This window comes from Periplaneta americana, chromosome 13 (assembly GCF_040183065.1).
Source record: "Periplaneta americana isolate PAMFEO1 chromosome 13, P.americana_PAMFEO1_priV1, whole genome shotgun sequence".
Classification (NCBI taxonomy): Eukaryota; Metazoa; Arthropoda; class Insecta; order Blattodea; family Blattidae; genus Periplaneta; species Periplaneta americana.
The window spans coordinates 116,233,912-116,255,815 of NC_091129.1; the positions used below are offsets into that span (position 1 = coordinate 116,233,912).

The window sequence follows — 21,904 nt, forward strand, 5'->3', positions numbered from 1 at the left end:
GGAAGAGAAGGCAAAAGGACCTATTTTATTTGAATTTATCTGGCATTATTATGATTATTATTATTACTACTACTACTACTACTATTATTATTGTAGGTGGAAGAGAAGGCAAAAGGACCTATTTTATTTGAATTTATCTGGCATTATTATGATTATTATTATTACTACTACTACTACTACTACTTCTATTATTATTGTAGGTGGAAGAGAAGAGAAAAGGACCTAATTTATTTGAATTTATCTGGCATTATTATTATTATTATTATTATTATTATTATTATTATTAGTATTAGTATTATTATTATTGTAGGTGGAAGAGAAGGCAAAAGGACCTATTTTATTTGAATTTATCTGGCATTATTATGATTATTATTATTACTACTACTACTACTACTACTACTATTATTATTGTAGGTGGAAGACAAGGCAAAAGGACCTATTTTATTTGAATTTATCTGGCATTATTATGATTATTATTATTACTACTACTACTACTACTACTATTATTATTGTAGGTGGAAGAGAAGGCAAAAGGACCTATTTTATTTGAATTTATCTGGCATTATTATGATTATTATTATTACTACTACTACTACTACTACTTCTATTATTATTGTAGGTGGAAGAGAAGAGAAAAGGACCTAATTTATTTGAATTTATCTGGCATTATTATTATTATTATTATTATTATTATTATTATTAGTATTAGTATTATTATTATTGTAGGTGGAAGAGAAGGCAAAAGGACCTATTTTATTTGAATTTATCTGGCATTATTATGATTATTATTATTACTACTACTACTACTACTACTACTATTATTATTGTAGGTGGAAGACAAGGCAAAAGGACCTATTTTATTTGAATTTATCTGGCATTATTATGATTATTATTATTACTACTACTACTACTACTACTATTATTATTGTAGGTGGAAGAGAAGGCAAAAGGACCTATTTCATTTGAATTTATCTGGCATTATTATGATTATTATTATTACTACTAATACTACTACTACTACTATTATTATTGTGGGTGGAAGAGAAGGCAAAAGGACCTATTTTATTTGAATTTATCTGGCATTATTATGATTATTATTATTACTACTACTACTACTACTACTACTATTATTATTGTAGGTGGAAGAGAAGGCAAAAGGACCTATTTTATTTGAATTTATCTGGCATTATTATGATTATTATTATTACTACTACTACTACTACTACTACTACTATTATTGTAGGTGGAAGAGAAGGCAAAAGGACCTATTTTATTTTAATTTATCTGGCATTATTATGATTATTATTATTACTACTACTACTACTACTACTATTATTATTGTAGGTGGAAGAGAAGAGAAAAGGACCTAATTTATTTGAATTTATCTGGCATTATTATTATTATTATTATTATTATTATTACTACTACTACTACCACTACTACTATTATTATTATTATTATTATTATTATTATTATTATTGTAGGTGGAAGAGAAGGCAAAAGGACCTATTTTATTTGAATTTATCTGGCATTATTATGATTATTATTATTATTACTACTACTACTACTACTACTACTACTACTACTACTACTACTACTACTACTACTACTACTATTATTGTAGGTGGAAGAGAAGAGAAAAGGACCTAATTTATTTGAATTTATCTGGCATTATTATTATTATTATTATTATTATTACTACTACTACCACTACTACTCTTATTATTATTATTATTAGTATTATTATTATTATTATTATTATTATTATTATTATTGTAGGTGGAAGAGAAGGCAAAAGGACCTATTTTATTTGAATTTATCTGGCATTATTATGATTATTATTATTACTACTACTACTACTACTACTACTACTATTATTATTGTAGGTGGAAGAGAAGGCAAAAGGACCTATTTTATTTGAATTTATCTGGCATTATTATTATGATTATTATTATTATTATTATTATTATTATTATTATTAGTATTAGTATTATTATTATTGTAGGTGGAAGAGAAGGCAAAAGGACCTATTTTATTTGAATTTATCTGGCATTATTATGATTATTATTATTACTACTACTACTACTACTACTATTATTATTGTAGGTGGAAGAGAAGGCAAAAGGACCTAATTTATTTGAATTTATCTGGCATTATTATTATTATTATTATTATTATTATTATTATTATTAGTATTAGTATTATTATTATTGTAGGTGGAAGAGAAGGCAAAAGGACCTATTTTATTTGAATTTATCTGGCATTATTATGATTATTATTATTACTACTACTACTACTACTACTATTATTATTGTAGGTGGAAGAGAAGGCAAAAGGACCTATTTTATTTGAATTTATCTGGCATTATTATGATTATTATTATTACTACTACTACTACTACTACTACTATTATTATTGTAGGTGGAAGAGAAGGCAAAAGGACCTATTTTATTTGAATTTATCTGGCATTATTATGATTATTATTATTACTACTACTACTACTACTACTACTACTATTATTATTGTAGGTGGAAGAGAAGGCAAAAGGACCTATTTTATTTGAATTTATCTGGCATTATTATGATTATTATTATTACTACTACTACTACTACTACTATTATTATTGTAGGTGGAAGAGAAGGCAAAAGGACCTATTTTATTTGAATTTATCTGGCATTATTATGATTATTATTATTACTACTACTACTACTACTACTATTATTATTGTAGGTGGAAGAGAAGAGAAAACGACCTAATTTATTTGAATTTATCTGGCATTATTATTATTATTATTATTATTATTATTATTATTATTATTATTATTATTAGTATTAGTATTATTATTATTGTAGGTGGAAGAGAAGGCAAAAGGACCTATTTTATTTGAATTTATCTGGCATTATTATGATTGTTATTATTACTACTACTACTACTACTACTACTACTACTACTACTATTATTATTGTAGGAGGAAGAGAAGGCAAAAGGACCTATTTTATTTGAATTTATCTGGCATTATTATGATTATTATTATTACTACTACTACTACTACTACTACTACTATTATTGTAGGTGTAAGAGAAGAGAAAAGGACCTAATTTATTTGAATTTATCTGGCATTATTATTATTATTATTATTATTATTATTATTATTATTATTATTATTAGTATTAGTATTATTATTATTGTAGGTGGAAGAGAAGGCAAAAGGACCTATTTTATTTGAATTTATCTGGCATTATTATGATTATTATTATTACTACTACTACTACTACTATTATTATTGTAGGTGGAAGAGAAGGCAAAAGGACCTATTTTATTTGAATTTATCTGGCATTATTATGATTATTATTATTACTACTACTACTACTACTACTTCTATTATTATTGTAGGTGGAAGAGAAGAGAAAAGGACCTAATTTATTTGAATTTATCTGGCATTATTATTATTATTATTATTATTATTATTATTATTATTATTATTATTAGTATTAGTATTATTATTATTGTAGGTGGAAGAGAAGGCAAAAGGACCCATTTTATTTGAATTTATCTGGCATTATTATGATTATTATTATTACTACTACTACTACTACTACTACTATTATTATTGTAGGTGGAAGACAAGGCAAAAGGACCTATTTTATTTGAATTTATCTGGCATTATTATGATTATTATTATTACTACTACTACTACTACTACTATTATTATTGTAGGTGGAAGAGAAGGCAAAAGGACCTATTTCATTTGAATTTATCTGGCATTATTATGATTATTATTATTACTACTACTACTACTACTACTACTATTATTATTGTGGGTGGAAGAGAAGGCAAAAGGACCTATTTTATTTGAATTTATCTGGCATTATTATGATTATTATTATTACTACTACTACTACTACTACTATTATTATTGTAGGTGGAAGAGAAGGCAAAAGGACCTATTTTATTTGAATTTATCTGGCATTATTATGATTATTATTATTACTACTACTACTACTACTACTACTATTATTGTAGGTGGAAGAGAAGGCAAAAGGACCTATTTTATTTGAATTTATCTGGCATTATTATGATTATTATTATTACTACTACTACTACTACTACTATTATTATTGTAGGTGGAAGAGAAGAGAAAAGGACCTAATTTATTTGAATTTATCTGGCATTATTATTATTATTATTATTATTATTACTACTACTACTACCACTACTACTATTATTATTATTATTATTATTATTATTATTATTATTATTATTATTATTGTAGGTGGAAGAGAAGGCAAAAGGACCTATTTTATTTGAATTTATCTGGCATTATTATGATTATTATTATTATTACTACTACTACTACTACTACTACTACTACTACTACTACTACTACTATTATTGTAGGTGGAAGAGAAGAGAAAAGGACCTAATTTATTTGAATTTATCTGGCATTATTATTATTATTATTATTATTATTATTATTATTACTACTACTACCACTACTACTCTTATTATTATTATTATTATTAGTATTATTATTATTATTATTATTATTATTATTATTATTATTATTATTATTGTAGGTGGAAGAGAAGGCAAAAGGACCTATTTTATTTGAATTTATCTGGCATTATTATGATTATTATTATTACTACTACTACTACTACTACTACTATTATTATTGTAGGTGGAAGAGAAGAGAAAAGGACCTAATTTATTTGAATTTATCTGGCATTATTATTATTATTATTATTATTATTATTATTATTATTATTATTATTATTGTAGGTGGAAGAGAAGGCAAAAGGACCTAATTTATTTGAATTTATCTGGCATTATTATTATTATTATTATTATTATTATTATTATTATTACTACTACTACTACTACTACTGCTACTACTACTACTATTATTGTTATTATTGTAGGTGGAAGAGAAGGCAAAAGGACCTATTTTATTTAAATTTATCTGGCATTATTATTATTATTATTATTATTATTATTATTATTATTATTATTACTACTATTGTAGGTGGAAGAGAAGGCAAAAGGACCTAATTTATTTAAATTTATCTGGCATTATTATTATTATTATTATTATTATTATTATTATTATTATTATTATTATTATTATTATTGTAGGTGGAAGAGAAGGCAAAAGGACCTAATTTATTTGAATTTATCTGGCAATATTATTATTATTATTATTATTATTATTACTACTACTACTACAACTACTACTACTACTACTACTACTACTACTACTACTACTACTACTACTACTACTATTATTATTATTATTATTATTATTATTATTGTAGGTGGAAGAGAAGGCAAAAGGACCTAATTTATTTGAATTTATCTGGCATTATTATTATTATTATTATTATTATTATTATTATTATTATTATTTTGAAACCAAATTTGAAATCAGAACTCTCAGCTTGCGTGACGAAAGACAGTGGAAAGCAACGTACTGCAACTGATGATGCTCATCGTACTCGTGTTAGCGAACTCATTACAGCGAATCATCGCATAACGCAGGGACACCTGTCAATCCAGTGTGGCATATCAAAGGAGCACGTGCAGGAGATAATTGCATAATGGGATTCCGGAAAATTTGGGCACAATTTCCTTGTTTTGTAACCTTCCCCGATTATAAATCCCATGCCTATTACCTCAAACCTCTGCGTAATCTACCTGTTCTGGTTACTTGTTCTCTCTTTTCGACTGGCTCCCGATAATAGACCGCTCTAAGAAGAGAGTGATAAGAGACGTTTATTTTAGATACGTAGTTTTCAACAATCACCTCCTACCTAATAGCCAAATTGGCTAGTCTCTTATATGAGACAACTCATCCTGCCTAAGGTATTCCGTGGTTTTCCTAAGGCGTAAGACAAATGTCGGGATGAGCCCTATAAGAAATGGGCCACGGACCTATATGCCCTTCCCCATATATATTCCTCTTTTCTTGTAAACGACGTATGCCCTAGTTCAGAACCTATAAATTGTCTATTAAATGTACGAGGTCACTCAATTAGTCGCAATTTGAAAGGACAGGGACCTCTCAAATTGCACATTTAGATTTCACGGCGCTTCTTCTGACGGCCTTCACTTGCCTTGTCATCGAACAACAGATGACAGAGTCTTCACGACTCCACTTGCACTGCGAAATGGCTAAGCCCCTTTCAATGTGCAAGATAACACCTGACATCCTAACGGCAAACACCAGTCATCTCCTCCTCTCCCCGTCCCGTGATCCCTTGATCACATTTCAGTCCTCCTCGCGTATGTGGTACCTAAGAGGTTACGTCCATTTTCGGTTATCCCCTTCAAAATTCTCTAGAGCTCCTTCAGTGGAGCAGCGTAATCCGGAGTGAGACTAGTGGCCAACAGGCTTGGAGCTCACATATTTAGTTTCGTACAGCCCCCAACCCCTTGCAAGGACGCGTGATGCGTACCTTTAAATTTTTCCTCCCAATTATCACTTTTCGATTTTTCGAGATAGTTCTGTAATGACATTGGTGGTTCTGATTTTATTCTCTCACCTTCCCGATACATGTATTCGACAAATAATAAAAAAGGTTCTTCTCGAGAAAGTTGAATGGCGTCTCATAGAACACAGAATGAAACTGCTAAAATTATTGTTCATACATAACGTTGAAAATAATCGATATAATTTTATTCAGGAATAAATGCAGCAGTAACTTTGCAAGAAAACTTTAGTTAGCTGAGTTACGTAAGTGCACTGTGATTTTTCGAAAGCTCTTTATATAACATTTGAATGTTGCTTACCTTTCTTTCATTTTTAAAAATTGAAGATTAGGAAAATAGAGAACTACAGTTCAGATTGTACAGGGACATCATTTTATTTTCACTTCAATTTTTATTGTACCTGCGTTTCTAAATGTACTTGACTCCCATCCCTTTCACTAATGTCCTTCCTAACGTCAGTCACACAAACTTATGGCCGCTGTTGCTAGCAGTGAAATAAACAGTACAGAGTACAGTGTGTTTCAGAAATATGTTGCATTTTCTATAGAAGAAAAAGCTTGAAGTTTATTTTCACAAAGATACGGTGTGTAGCATAACTGAATTTATCTGTGTGGACTGAGCAGAAGTGAAGATTAGAGTTACCGAAAGTACGGTACCCTATGATATGGTACAGTAATTAATGGCATTATTTAAACAATAGTTTTGTTTTACTGTTTGTAGGTATGAAGGACGATGATGGAAACTGGAATTACAATATAACCGAATGTGAACAACAGTTATTTTCACAATTTCCTGATTATATCATTACGGAATATTTTCGTAGAAATGTCATTAATCTGGTAGATAAATTTAGAGCAACAGAGTGTACAGAAAGGAAGAGAAGTGTAAGATGGCCAACAAAGGTGACAGAAGATGCTGTAGAAGATGCTAGAGAAAGGATGCAGCGAGGTCCTAATAAGTCGGTCAAGAAGTTAGCTGTAGAAATTGGGGTTTCTTATGGAAGTGCTCACAAAATTCTCGGGAATAAATTAGATTAGTAACTTGCTGAATAATGTAGACATTACATAATGTATATAACCGCCTGAAGACTTGAGTCTGTGAAAAAAATTGTTATTATTCTACTGTTTTTTAATAAAATACTGTAAAGTAATGACCAAACTGAAAATCGTAATACTATATTTCCCTGTAACATAAATGGATACACTACTTTTCTCTCCTCCTATAGCTAGTAAAATGATTTGTTTACATATTGCACTAGCAACTCCAAACTCCTGTAATGGAAGGGGGGTAACAGTGTTTCAGAGTATAGCCAGGTTAATGTTAAAAATGTTAGTAAAAATAAAGTGATGTCCCTGTATTAGTAGAGTATGATACTTTTGGACTTGAGGCAGGTGAAATAATGCTGTGGGAATATTACGGACTATATTTATCTCGGTTCTATGTACAGTTTGATTCAGGGATTTTGGCCCTTGCAAAAAGTAAGTAAATAGAGTAAGAGCGAGTTACTCATCACTATTGGTGGGCTGGGTCACACAGATCAGGCCGCGCAGTCATAAAGCGTAACACTTCCTTCTTATCATGTCGCGGTACACTCCGTCTTAAAACACAATATTCTTCCACACGTCCCGTTACTAACTAAACTAAACAATGTCATGATGACATATTTCTTGACATGAGTGTCCCTCAGCTTCGAGCATAGATATTATTTTCACTCTTCCTCTTCCCTCTTCCCCCCCTATGCACGATAGTGATTAAATGTGTTTCTTATGACGCAACACACAGCTCGCTCACTAGCCAAACGACCAAGGACAGGGGCCAATAACTTGAATCGAGCTGTACATTAAATAGTGAATATTAAAGTCACATAAATAACTTCAAAGTCATTACTAGATAAGGTTGTTTGTTTAAACCGGTATTATCGCTTGCGGTAAATTTCACTTAAAAATTATACATGCATGTGTATGTACTACTTTACGGACATTAGTGCAATATATGTAAATAAAACAATTAGAGCAAGTGGAAGACAAGAAGATAAGAGGGAAAGACAAGGAGAGCAAAGGAAAGAGAAGGACAGGAAGGAGATTACAAAAGAGAACACGGAGAAGACATGGAGAACAAGAAAATACAGGGACATGAAGAGAAAGAAATGGATAAGAAGTAGAAGACAAGGAGAAGATTGAGAGGCTTGCATTTCTACAGATATTGCCTGGTAAGTAATGTCGGATTTGGAGCAAAATTTTAGTTGGAGTGTGCTGTGACAAGAAATTAATCTAATTTTCAAATTAAAGGCCATTTGGTTTTGTGGTCTTGTGCCAACTTTCAGCGAGGTCTGTTATCCCGTGACGGTACCAGTTTCTGGATCTTGATGCGAATAATTCGGTGATACCATTTCTACGGCTTCCAAATTTTTTTTAATTTCTTCCATGGAGGAAGTGGACCATAGGCCGAAACAGATGGGAACCTGAAAGCACAACACCAGGGCTATATGCCGGATGTAGTAGGAGTCCGATTCTTCGATTTTTTCTATGATTGTTCGGGCGCGTGCAGTGTCGCATTATCCTGTTGGAAAAAAAATTCTATTTCGATTAACTAATGTCGGCTATTCTCTCTCAAAACATCAAGAACTCGTTTTAATTCTTCACATTAAAGACCCGTATCGACTGCATGTCTGGTTGGAACAAACTCTTAGTGAATCACGAATTCAAAATTCCTCCATAGAAATACTATAGGCCTAACATTATTTTGGGGTCGAAGTGATTTTCTTTTTAAGACTAGTTTGGCAGGCTGTCGGGGATCGAGCCACTGTTTTGAGGTGTCACAGTTGTGGTAATAAACCCATTTTTTCATGACATTTTACAGTTCTCCTAATAAATTTATGGTCTATGGGATTAGCGATAAGCTAACGACAGAATATCTACACTCCGCGTTGTGCCTGTAAAGGTGTCAATTCATGAAATTGAAATTTACAGCTTCAGTATGATTTTCTAAGTATATTAATGTGACAATGTACTATATCTGTTGAAGCACTAGATTCTTCTGACAACTTACAAGTATTTTTTCTGGATTTTCTTCTGAAACTCTGCATATGTTCTCAATATCCTATACCTCAGCTCTTAAAGCACGCTGAAAAGGTTTAATGCCTCCTTCTCCATTATTTGAAACGCTGGAACCATAGTTGTGCCATGAGCTCACTAACGACATCTTCACCATCGACTTTACTTTTGAGTAAAAAATTAAAATTGTATGGTATTAAAGATGTTGTTCTGTATGGTTGTGAATCTTGGACTCTCACTCTGAGAGAGGAACATAGGTTAAGGTTGTTTGAGAATAAGGTGCTTAGGAAAATATTTGGGGCTAAGAGAGATGAAGTTACAGGACAATGGAGAAAGTTACACAACGCAGAACTGCACGCATTGTATTCTTCACCTGACATAATTAGGAACATTAAATCCAGATGTTTGAGATGGGCAGGACATGTAGCACGTATGGGCGAATCCAGAAATGCATATAGAGTATTAGTTGGGAGACCGGAGGGAAAAATACCTTTGAGGAGGCCGAGACGTAGATGGGAGGATAATATTAAAGTGGATTTGGAGGAGGTGGGATATGATGATAGAGATTGGATTAATCTTGCACACAATAGGGACCGATGGCGGGCTTATGTGAGGGCGGCAATGAACCTTCGGGTTCCTTAAAAGCCATTTGTAAGTAAGTAAGTATGGTATTAAAGATGAGACGTTAGATTGGTTTTCATCTTACTTATCAAATAGAAAAATTCGACCTGGTTGGAGCAGTTGGTATAGCGTTAGCCTTCTATGCTCGACGTTGCGGGTTCGATCCCGGGCAAGTTTAGTGGCATGTAAGTGTGCATAAATGCGACAGGCTCATGTCAGTAGATTTACTGCCATGTAAAAGAACTCCTTCGGGACAAAATTCTGACACACCGGCGACGCTGATATAACCTCGGCAGGTGCGAGGGTCGTTAAATAAAACATAACATTTCTATCATTTCAAATATAAAACAAGAAGAAGAAATAAATATACCATGTAGTCACAAAATTACTTATTCAGAATTTAGAAATGTTAAATATGGAGTTCCCGACGGTTAAGTTTTAGGTCCATTGCAGTTTCTGGCTTATTTTAATGATGAAGCCTTAACCATAAACAATTTATCGCATGTAATGTTATTTACAGATGATAGAGTATGATTATTTCAACCAAACACTACGATAATTTTATAAACACTTATATTACAGTGCTGAATCTAATGAATGTATTGTTCCATGTAAATAAACTAGCACTTAATGTTGATAAAACCAGTGCAGTCAAATTTAGTACACACAATAGTGCTCAGGTTTCCTACAGTATTCGATTAAATGGAACTCATCTCAAGGATTCTATAAGCACAAAGTTTCTTTATGGTGACTACATACTGTGTTTCCCTTTGTTGACCTACCCTCGTGTACCGTGTCACCAAATGTGTGACAGTAGACAGTGCCCAACCACAAGTACAGAGGTGCACTCATTACGAGTGACTAAGTGGCCGGGGTCCGACGGAACATGGGACCGTCTTGATTACCTACACTTTATCATATTACTGTGATGTACCGAAGTACTATGGAGTTTCAGCGCAGTTATATGAAAAAGTTTTTTGGTTTAGAGTTGGATAATCACTTTAACTTGAAAAGACACATAGAATATATTACTCCGAAATTGAGCTCTGACTGTTATGCATTAAGATCCTTATCTGCTATTGGTGCCGTAAACATACATAAAATGTCATATTTTGCATATTTTCATTCTGTAATTAAATATGGATTACTATTCAGGGATAAGTCGTCTGAAGCTAAACACATTTTTGTTTTACAAAAGAAAGCTTTAAGAATAAGGGCTGGTGTGCATAAAAGAACATCATGTAAAAGTATTTTCCAAACTGTAAAAATCTTGACCTTACCTTGTTAATACAGTCTTCCCCTAATGATGTTTTATATTAAAAACCATGATACATTACTAGTCAATGCATTCATATTGTTAATACAGATCTTCATCTACCCTATGTTACCCTAAGCTGTTATCAAAAAGAAGTTCACTATCGATATATTAAAACCTTCGATGCACTGCCTAATTATCGTAAAGCTTTGAAGGACCATGAGAAAAGGTTTAGAAAAGAATTATCCAAATTCCTACATACTCATGCCTGCTACACAACTGATTAATTATTTAGCCTTGTAAATTAAATTATTCTACTTGATATTAAATGTACAATTTTGTATAGATCATCGAAAATATGTTTGTATATTGACGTGATCTGTTTACTATATATTGTGTATTTTTGTATAGCTTAACTGATGAATTGTATGTGCTGTAAATTGAATAGTAGTCTGTAAAGCTCAACTGATGAATCGAATATGCTGTAAATTGAATAGTAGTCTGTATAGCTCAACTGACTAATTGTTTATGTTTATAAATTTAATTAATCCGATTGATGTGAATTCTACAATTTTGTATAGCTTAAAGAAAATATGCTTGTCAATTGAATTAATCTGTTTACTATATATTGTATATGTTTGTATAGTTTGGCTCATGAATTGTATATGCTGTAACTTGAATAGTTGTCTGTATAGCTCATTTATGAATTGTTTATGATTATAAATTGAATTAATCTACTTGATACGAATTATACAATCTTGTATAAAGGTTCAGTACATCAGTTATACAGATTTAATAAAGGCATATGACTTGGTTAAGAGGGAAGATTTATTTGATATTCTTATTGTATTTAGTATTCCCAAGAAACTAGTTCGAATTAGAATGTGCCTCAGTGAAACTTACAGCAGAGTCTGTATAGACGAGTTTCTATCTGAAGCTTTTCCAACTCACTGCGGGCTAAAGCAATCACCTTTACTTTTTAACTTCGCTCTAGAATATGCCATTAGGAAAGTTCAGGATAACTGACGGGGTTTGGAATTGAACGGGTTACATCAGCTTCTTATCTATGCGGATGACGTGAATATGTTATGAGAAAATCCACAAACAATTAGGGAAAACACGGAAATTTTATTTGAAGCAAGTAAAGCGATAGTCTGGAAGTAAATCCCGAAAAGACAAAGTATGCGATTATGTCTCGTGACCAGAATATTGTACGAAATGGAGATATAAAAATTGGAGAATTATCCTTCGAAGAGGTGGAAAAATTCAAATATCTTGGAACAACAGTAACAAATATAAATGACACTCGGGAGAAAATTAAACACAAAATAAATATGGGAAATTCCTGTTATTATTCGGTTGAGAAGCTATTTTCATCTAGACTGCTGTGAAAAAATCTGAAAGTTAGAATTTATAAAACAGTTATATTACCGGTTGTTCTGTATAGTTGTGAAACTTGGACTCTAACTTTGAGAGAGGAACAGAGATTAAGGTTGTTTGATAATAAAGTTCTTAGGAAAATATTTGGGCTAAGAGGGATGAAGTTACAGGAGAATGGAGAAAGTTGCAAAAACTGCATGCATTATATTCTTCACCTGACATAATTAAGAACATTAAATCGAGACGTATGAGGTGGGCAGGGCATGTAGCACGTATGGGAGAATCCAGAAATGCATATAGAGTGTTAGTTGGGAGGCCGGAGTGGAAAAGACCTTTAGGGTAGCCGAGACGTAGATGGGAAGATAATATTAAAATGGATTTGAGGAAGGTGGGATATGATGATAGAGAATGGATTAATTTTGCACGGGATAGGGACCGATGGCGGGCTCATATGAGGGCGGCAATGAACCTCTGGGTTCCTTAAAAGCCATAATAAAGTGAGTAAGTTAACGAAAGTATGCTTATAAATCGAATTGAACTGTTTACTATGTAGCCTATTGATATATGTTTCTACAGTTTGACTGGTAAATTGCATATGCTTTAAATTGAATAATAATCTATAATATTAACTGATAAATTGTTTATGCTTGTAATTTGAAGTAATTTGCGTGGTATGTATTATTAATTTTTCTATATCTCATCTGATTGAATTGTTTATGGTTTTAAGTTGAATTAACTTGCTTGCTAAATATTATATTTTATAGCTCAACTGATGAATATTCGTTTAGATTTGTGAATTTAATAATCTGATTGATATGTACTGTATATTTTTAGAGCTACCAATGCAGCTTAGTCGGCAGACTCGCTGGCCTGCTGATCCGGAACTGTGCTCGGGCTTGGATTGGATCCCGCGTTTGGTTTGATTGGTACATTACTATTATTTAGTCCTGACATTGGCTGGCGATCTGCGCCTGGGTCAGGCGAGTCCATTAAGTTACGCCAAGGGATGTTTAGGTTAGTCTGTAGCCTGCAGTCGAAGCGATCGGATAGCTCATATGCGGTATAGCGTTGTGTTTCCAGTACAGTTGAACTATACTGCATTAATTTAGCGACCGCTCGCCCTTCCCTAGTCCGGAACTCTCCCCACTACTCCAATTACTTCTCTTTCTCGTTTCTGAGCTGTCAGGACTAAATAATCGGGCTGTAGGCTTATTCCGAGGTTTTCCCCAGCCGTGGGGCGGATTCCGTGTGGTCTATGGCGAGTCTTCGACCTCACCTCACTTCATTTCCCGTTTGGTCTGATTACCTGGTTGGTTTTTTCGGAGGTTTTCCCCAACTAGAAGGCAAATTCCAGGTAAACTGTGGCGAATCCTGGGCCTCATCTAACTACATCTTGCCTAAAAATTGTAATCTTGTAAAATGTTGACTTGTTCCACATCTTAAAGCTTCAACGCTAATGTAAGATCTGTGGAATACAGTAAATGAAATGAAATGAAAAGCATGTTCTACGAGCCGCAGAAGCATTTTTATAATCTTGCTTCCAGCAGTGTTTTATACGAACAGTAATTTCAAACTTTATGACCTCTATTTCATATGTTTGTATTAACAAATAACATGTTTATAATGTGCAATGATGTCACTGTCAATTCGGATTAACATCATATCCCACCATACCTAGTGAGGTGAATAAAGAAAGTTCCACTTCAAAGAATGCTGAAACATCTAACAGGAAATGATAATGCATGTTGGAAAAATAAAGAGGCGAAAAGGGGAGAACCCTGGGAACATCTCTCGAAACTTTGATCAAATACCTTACTATAATAATACCGGACAGCTAGCAGTTTTGCGTGCGAACGACGCTGGTGCTGCTACCTACCTGCCGGTTTGGAGATACTCGCGAAACAAGCTGTAATAAACTGCAATGTATATTGTTGCTGGACTAGTTAATAGTTTTATTAATTAGTGCTCTGTTAAAATGTCAGGATGTATATGTGCTGTTTATAATTGTGACAATTGCAGTATTACAAATTGCTCCAAATCGTACTTTCGATTTCCGACAGTTCATAAAACGTGAGTCAACAACATTCTTTAGTAGGCCTATTTCCTTCGTCTTTGTGTTGATAGAAAAATACAAATTAATTTTTTTATTTAGACCTAATAATTGAATAGAAGTTAAAATATATTGGATTTTAAGGTTTTATCATATTAAGTTTTATTGTTGTTTATCATTACAAGCGTCAGTTTTATCTTCGCAGTTGTCAGCAATGCGTATATAAAACATTACCATAAATTCATTCCTAATATCAGATTGATTTTGTCTCGGTAAACCAAAGAAAAAATATGTAACAATTAATTACGGAAAGTAATATGAAGTATACAATATTTCTCATAATATGCAGCTTTGAGACAAGATAATAATTTTACATTTTGAATCTTGCGTACACTACTTTTAACACTTGAATATAATTAATTGATTAACTAGTGGACTTACTCGTGTTAATTATGTTAGATTTGTCCGGCTTACAGCTGTTTCAGTGCTTCACGCACCATCCTCAGAGCCTACTAGATCACGGCGTCATCTCGAACTTCTCTGCCTGTTATGTGGTGTGTTTGATTGTTGAAAGGTGTTGAAGAGTGGAGTCAAATAGTGTGTGTACTGAAAGTGATCTGTGTGTTGAGAATTTGATCGGGGTGTGTTTTAGTGTGTTTGTATATTTCGTATTGTTCTAGTGTGTTGAGTTTTTGGTTCTTGGGTTGTATGTGTAGGATTTCCATGTCAGTATTTATGTTATTGTATGTATGGTTAGCATTGGTTATGTGATCAGCGTATGTAGATGTATTGTGTCCTTTGGTTATTGCTTTAATGTGTTCTTTGTAGCGTGTTTGGAATGATCTGCCTGTCTGTCCTATGTAGAACTTATCGCAAATATTACATGTGAGTTTGTATACACCTGTGTGGTCGTATTTATTTGTTTGTGTTCTTTGTGTGTTGAGATGTCTTTGTAGTGTGTTTTCTGTTCTGTATGTTATGTTGTATTTCTGCTTTCTGAATAAAGATGCGACCTTATGTGTTCTTTTGTTTTAATATGTTAGTGTGATGTATTTCTTGTGTTCTTGTGTTTGTGTTGTGTTTTGCGTGTTTTTTGTGTTTGTTAAGGACAGACAGGCAGATCATTCCAAACACGCTACAAAGAACATATTAAAGCAATAACCAAAGGACACAATACATCTACATACGCCGATCACATAACCAATGCTAACCATACATACAATAACATAAATACGGACATGGAAATCCTACACATACAACCCAAGAACCAAAAACTCAACGCACTAGAACAATACGAAATATACAAACACACTAAAACACACCCCGATCAAATTCTCAACACACAGATCAATTTCAGTAGACGCACACTATTTGACTCCACTCTTCAACATCTTTCAACAATCAAACACACCCACATAACAGGCAGAGAAGTTCGAGATGACGCCGTGATCTAGTAGGCTCTGAGGATGGTGCGTGAAGCACTGAAACAGCGCAAGCCTGACAAATCTTACATAATTAACACGAGTAAGTCCACTGGTTAATCAATTAATAATTTTACGTTAAATATTATTCAACATTTCTTAAGTGTTTAATATATATAATTCGACATTAGTAACTCACGTTTTAAACAATAGTCCGAATCTCGCTATGTTGTGGACGTAATTCCATCCCTCTCCACTAGATGTCAGGTCCGCGATATTTCGCCGTCCGGTATCATTATAGTAAGGTATTTGGCTTGATTACATCTTCAACGGATATCATGTTTGCTCCAGAAGCTGGGAATAAATCCGTGATTTCTCGCGTGTCTGCCTCATTCTTCCTGTGAGCTGCCAAGATATGTACAACTTCGCCTCTTACTATGTTGGATATGCAGAACCATTCTCTATAGAATAATTTCAGCTTAATATACAGAGAAGTTGTATATTACTTGAGGTGAAATCGATTTAAATCCATAACTTAACTATCTTACACTTCTGAATTATTAGTAAAGTAGAGAGAGACGTCGAACTGAACCTTTCACTTCAATTTTAGCACTTGATTTACTGATGAGGCTCATATCTTTGAACTGTTCAGAACCTGGTCTGTGTCAGGTGAAACAGACAACTGCTTCAAGACGTTTCTGACATTCTCAGCGTGAATTATGACTGGAAAGTCCATAATTACACTTTCAACCTGTATAAGGTGTCATCGCTGACGTGGTTATGGATCCTTTCGTTATTTATGAGCACATGAACTTCAATATTTTTTTACTATTTTTGAGTTAAATTATTTTCTAGTAACATTTTATACCGTGGGGAAACTTGTGTTCTTGACATCACATCGTTTCTAAAAGACTGCTGAAGCTTTACATACGTTGTCATGGCATTTTCACTGAGTTTCATGTAAATGTAGAGGGCTTAGCGCTGCGCGATATTCTGCTATTCCAATGTATTGACGAGGAGCAAACACGTAACTCCACTATTCAAGAAAGTTACTCCACACTTACAGCTTGCAGAGTGGTGTCAGTTGGAATTTGGTTGGAGAGAGGACCAATGTTAAACATGGCTATGGTAAGGGCCTGCAGGGTTGCCTCATCAGATGGGAAAAAATATCTCATTACTTCATTGTCCGACATAGTATATCGAGGGGATTATGCCAGAAGATCATATCAACAAAACTATAAACTTAGATTAGACCCACTTAAATATAGAATACATTTTCCTATCCCAGTCTATTTTATTTATTTATTTTACTTATTTATTTATCTAGCTAGCTAGTGAGTACAAATTAAATTTATAAAACAAAAATGCTTTTAGCCACTACAGTAAGAGCCAGGCTCGTGTACGGTGTGACCTTAGTCAATAATATAATATACAATTTACAAGGACAGATTACTAAATACAGTAAGTAACTTAATTCAAACCAATAAATACAACACAAGAGCAGAAAAAAGGAGAAAGAAAAAAAAGAGCGAAAAATACACATTTACTATAAATTGATAATCGGACAGAACCCAGTGATATTCAATAAAAACATAAATATAGTCGACAGAAATAAAAGGCAAAAAAGACACACATTTGTTAATATTAAATATCATGAATAACTTTATAAATTTAGTTTTTAAAAGTTTCAATCTTAAAATATTTGAAATTTGGAAAATGGTATAAAGTCTCGGGCCGAAACTAGCACCATGTTTAAAAGCTGCACTTGTATGACATTTAGGCTCAATTAATGGGAAAGTAGACTTTTGTCTTCGAGTACGATATTCATGTCGATTAGATTTATGTTTTATTTGATTTCTGTGGTAGTAAGTTAGTGAACTATATTTATAAATTTCTTCAATAGTTAATACATTAAAGTCTGTATAAATTAAATTTGTGGGTAATTCATATGTTTGGTCAGACAAATTTCTATTAATCTTCTGTGTAATAAAATTAATGGATACTTTTTTTATTTTTCCTCATGTCCATTGTAATTCTCAAACGATTATTTTTAAACAAATATGTTCCATTAAAATATTTCAATAACGCTGCGTTTGTTGATATGACCTCCTGATATGATGTCCTAGATATATATGTGGAAAGTGATGGCCGCTAGCGTCAATATAGTATACCTGGACCCATTTGATTTAAGAACTTTCACCAATTCTTGTTGCGAAATGCTCCCTATGTTGTTGGAGCTTACATCTCATCAAGTGAGCATGAATGATATCGATTACAATACACATTTTTCTACTCCCCAAGATAGGCTAAAATTCTGGAGATATAATGTCTGGAGAACGTGGAGGCCAGAAATTTTTTTAGCAATATTGCGTTCTCCAAATATATAAGTGAAAAGTTGTACCTATCTCTCTGCCGTGTGTACAGTGGCGCTGCCTTGTTTTTAAAATACGTATTTGATTTCAACTCCAAGTTGGCCAATGAAATTGTACAGGATGTCAGAGCAATAGCGTATGTACTGATCCTTACTGCGGTCGTTGATATTCTTGTCTTTGTGTTCGTCCGTTTCGTGGTCCTATAATAATCGTTGTTTCTTTGTCGTAATACTTTTCGTGGTCATTATTGTTGTCCAAGCCATGGTGTCTTATTGCGATCATTGTCGTGGTGCATGTCGTGGTCCATGTCATGATATTTATCGTGGTCCTTGTCCTTATCGAGGTTCTTATAGTGGTCCTTGATGTCTTTGCCATGGTTTTATCGTGGTCATTGTTGTCTCTATTCTGGTTATTCTCTGCTTTGTTGGGGTCCTTATCACAGTGCTCTTTTCCATTTTAATGGCCTTTTTCGATCTTGTTTTTGTCATGGTCCCTATCTTTTTTATTTTACTTGGTTATTTAACGACGCTGTATCAACTACTCAGTTATTTAGCGTCGATGGGAATGGTGATAGCGAGATGGTATTTGGCGACGTGATGGCGAGGATTCGCCATAGATTACCTGACATTCGCCTTACAGTTGGAGAAAGCCTCGAAAAACCCAACCTGGTAATCAGCCCAAGCGGGAATCGAACCTGCGCCCGAGCGCAACTCCGGATCGGCAGGCAAGAGCCTTAGCCGACTGAGCTACGCCGGTGGCTGTCCCTATCGTGGGCTTAGTCCTTATCGTCGTCCATGTTGTGATTCTTACATTTGTCTCTGTCTTTGTCCATTTCGCGTCCTTATATTAGTCCTAGTTGCCTCTAGCATGGTCCTTACCGTGATAGTTGTTGCCTTTGTTACATTTTTTTATCGTGAACACTGTTGTCTTTGTCGTGGTCCTAGTTGTCATTGTAATGGCCCTTATCGTTCTTTCCGTTTTTGGCATGGTTCTTATCGTAGTCTATGTCGCGATTATTATCATGCTTCTTGTCTTCGTCCATGTGACGCTTCTTACATTGGTCATTGACTCTGGCATAGTATTTATCGTGATGTTCATTCTTTTTGTCATGTTTTTATCGTGATCATTGTTGCCTTTGTCGTGAACTTTGTTGTCATTGTAATAGCCCTTATCTTACTCCTTGTATTTATCATGGTCTTGGTCCTTATCGTAGTCCTAGTCGTGATCCTTATTGTAATCATTGTCGCGGTGCTTAAAGTTGCTCATGTAATGGTTCTTATCATCCTGAACCTTGTGGTGCGTGTCGTGGACCATGTCGTGATCCTTATCGTAGTCCTCATTTTTATCCTTATCGTGATTCTTATAATGGTCCGTATTCTTCTTCGCATAGTCCTTATCGCTGTTTTGGTCTTTATGAACCTTATCGTAGTGTTGTCATTGTCTTTATCGTGATACTTATCATAGTGTTTGTCATGATCCATGTCATTATTCTTATAGTGGTCGTTGTCTTTGTTTTGTTGATGTCATGGGTCTTAACATCGTCCTTGTCTTTGACGAAGTCCTTATGGTGTTTATTCCGTGGACCTTGTCATGGTCCTTAACGTTATCGTTACCGTAGATCTTGTAATGATCCTTGTTGTCCCTGCCATGATCCTTATCGTGGTCACTGTTGTCTTCGTCATGTTTCTTATCGTAATCCTTGTCTTTGTTGTGGTCCTTACAGTGGTATTTGTTCTCCTTGTTATGATCTTTATCATGGTCCTGCTCCTTAACGTGGTTCATGTCGTGACTCTTATCATTAACCTTGTCCTTATCGTGGTATAATTCGTAAATTTATCGTGGCCCTTGTCTTTATCCATATCGCGTTTCTTATATTGGTTCTTGTTTACCTTGTCATGGTTTTTATCGTGATCCTTATTATTTTGTCGTGGTCTTTGTTGTCTTTGAAATGTCCCTTATCGTGATCTATGTTGTCTTTCTTGTGGTCATTATTGGCATTGTAATAGTCCTTATCGTCCTCCTTGCTGCTTTTGTTATGGTCCTTAATAAGTATTTGCTGTCCTTTTTGTCATAGTCCTTATCTTGGTAAATTTCGAAGTCCTTATCGTGGTCCATGTCGTGATATTTATCGTAATCCTTGCCGTGGTGTTTGTGGACATTTTTGTCGTATATTATCATGGTCCTGATTTTGGTCCTTATCGCGGTCCTTGTTGTCTTTGTAATAGTCCTTTTCTGGTCCTTGTCCTTTTAATCCTTATGGTGGTCTATGTTGTGGCATAATCCTTGTCGTGGCGTTTGTCGTGTTTATTGTATGTAGCCATGATCTTTGTCCTTGTCGTGGTCCTTGTTGTCTTTGTCGTAGTCCTTACAATGTTGCTTGCTGTCTTTGCCGTGTGTCTACATTTGTCATTTCAAATTTAATATTATTTTTTGCACTTTGGCGAATGACTTTCGTGTTACACGGTATATTTCAATCTTTCATTAAAGGTAAACGATCAAGGACGTAAAAAGAGACCTACACCAGAAATACACAGACAACTGATAACATTTTGCACTGGTGTGCACTTTGGAGTAGGATGAAAATAGGCCTACGCATGCACGACCAGATGTCTTCCTGGCTACGTCGATATCGAGTGAATCGCGCTGTAGAACTTTAACTTCCGACGACCAAGAGTCGTCGCATTCTTTTTAAGGGGAACTGTACATACAATTCAGCTTGTATATTGCAAAATTGTAAGACTTCTAGACTTATGACAGGTTAAATAATTCTGTGTGAATATTTGGATATAAAGACTTATTACCTCATTACTGCATTAGATAGTCAACATTACAGGCGTGTTTGTACATGTGTAACTTCAAATTTATTACCAGATAAGTCCCAATTTTAAACTCATCTTATCGTTTACAATAAATTCTTTTATAATAAATTATATATAATGTATGTGAGTGTTATTTTAAGAAACTTCCTCCAACTTACAAAGTGTTAAAATTATTCACTTTTTTTCCAGAGGTGGTAGTATTAATCAAAACAAAAATGTCTAATAAATTGGGTTCTAAAATGAATATCTTCCGCGTTAAGAGTACTTGTTCATCAACATCATAGGATCAATGTGATTTCATTACAAAAGAGCATTCATATTTTGAGAGTTGGTAATAGTCGTGAGAACAAAATAACAGTGTGAAATAATATGAATCCTAAAATTAATAATATCCGAAATACGAGTAGGCCTATTTGTTCCTCAGCATCATAGAATATGCTGAAA

General features: G+C 33.6%; 1 protein-coding gene across 2 annotated transcripts in view; it reads right to left on the reverse strand.

Moving 5' to 3' along the window:
• Nucleotides 1-16,891, reverse strand: part of LOC138712305 (facilitated trehalose transporter Tret1-2 homolog) — a 57,191-nt gene extending 40,300 nt beyond the window's left edge. For both annotated transcript variants that reach the window (XM_069843932.1, XM_069843931.1), the window contains exon 1: nucleotides 16,818-16,891. The gene's annotated coding sequence lies outside the window, so the exon portion shown is untranslated. The remainder of the gene's footprint in view (nucleotides 1-16,817) is intronic.
• Between the last annotated feature and the right edge of the window lie 5,013 nt (nucleotides 16,892-21,904).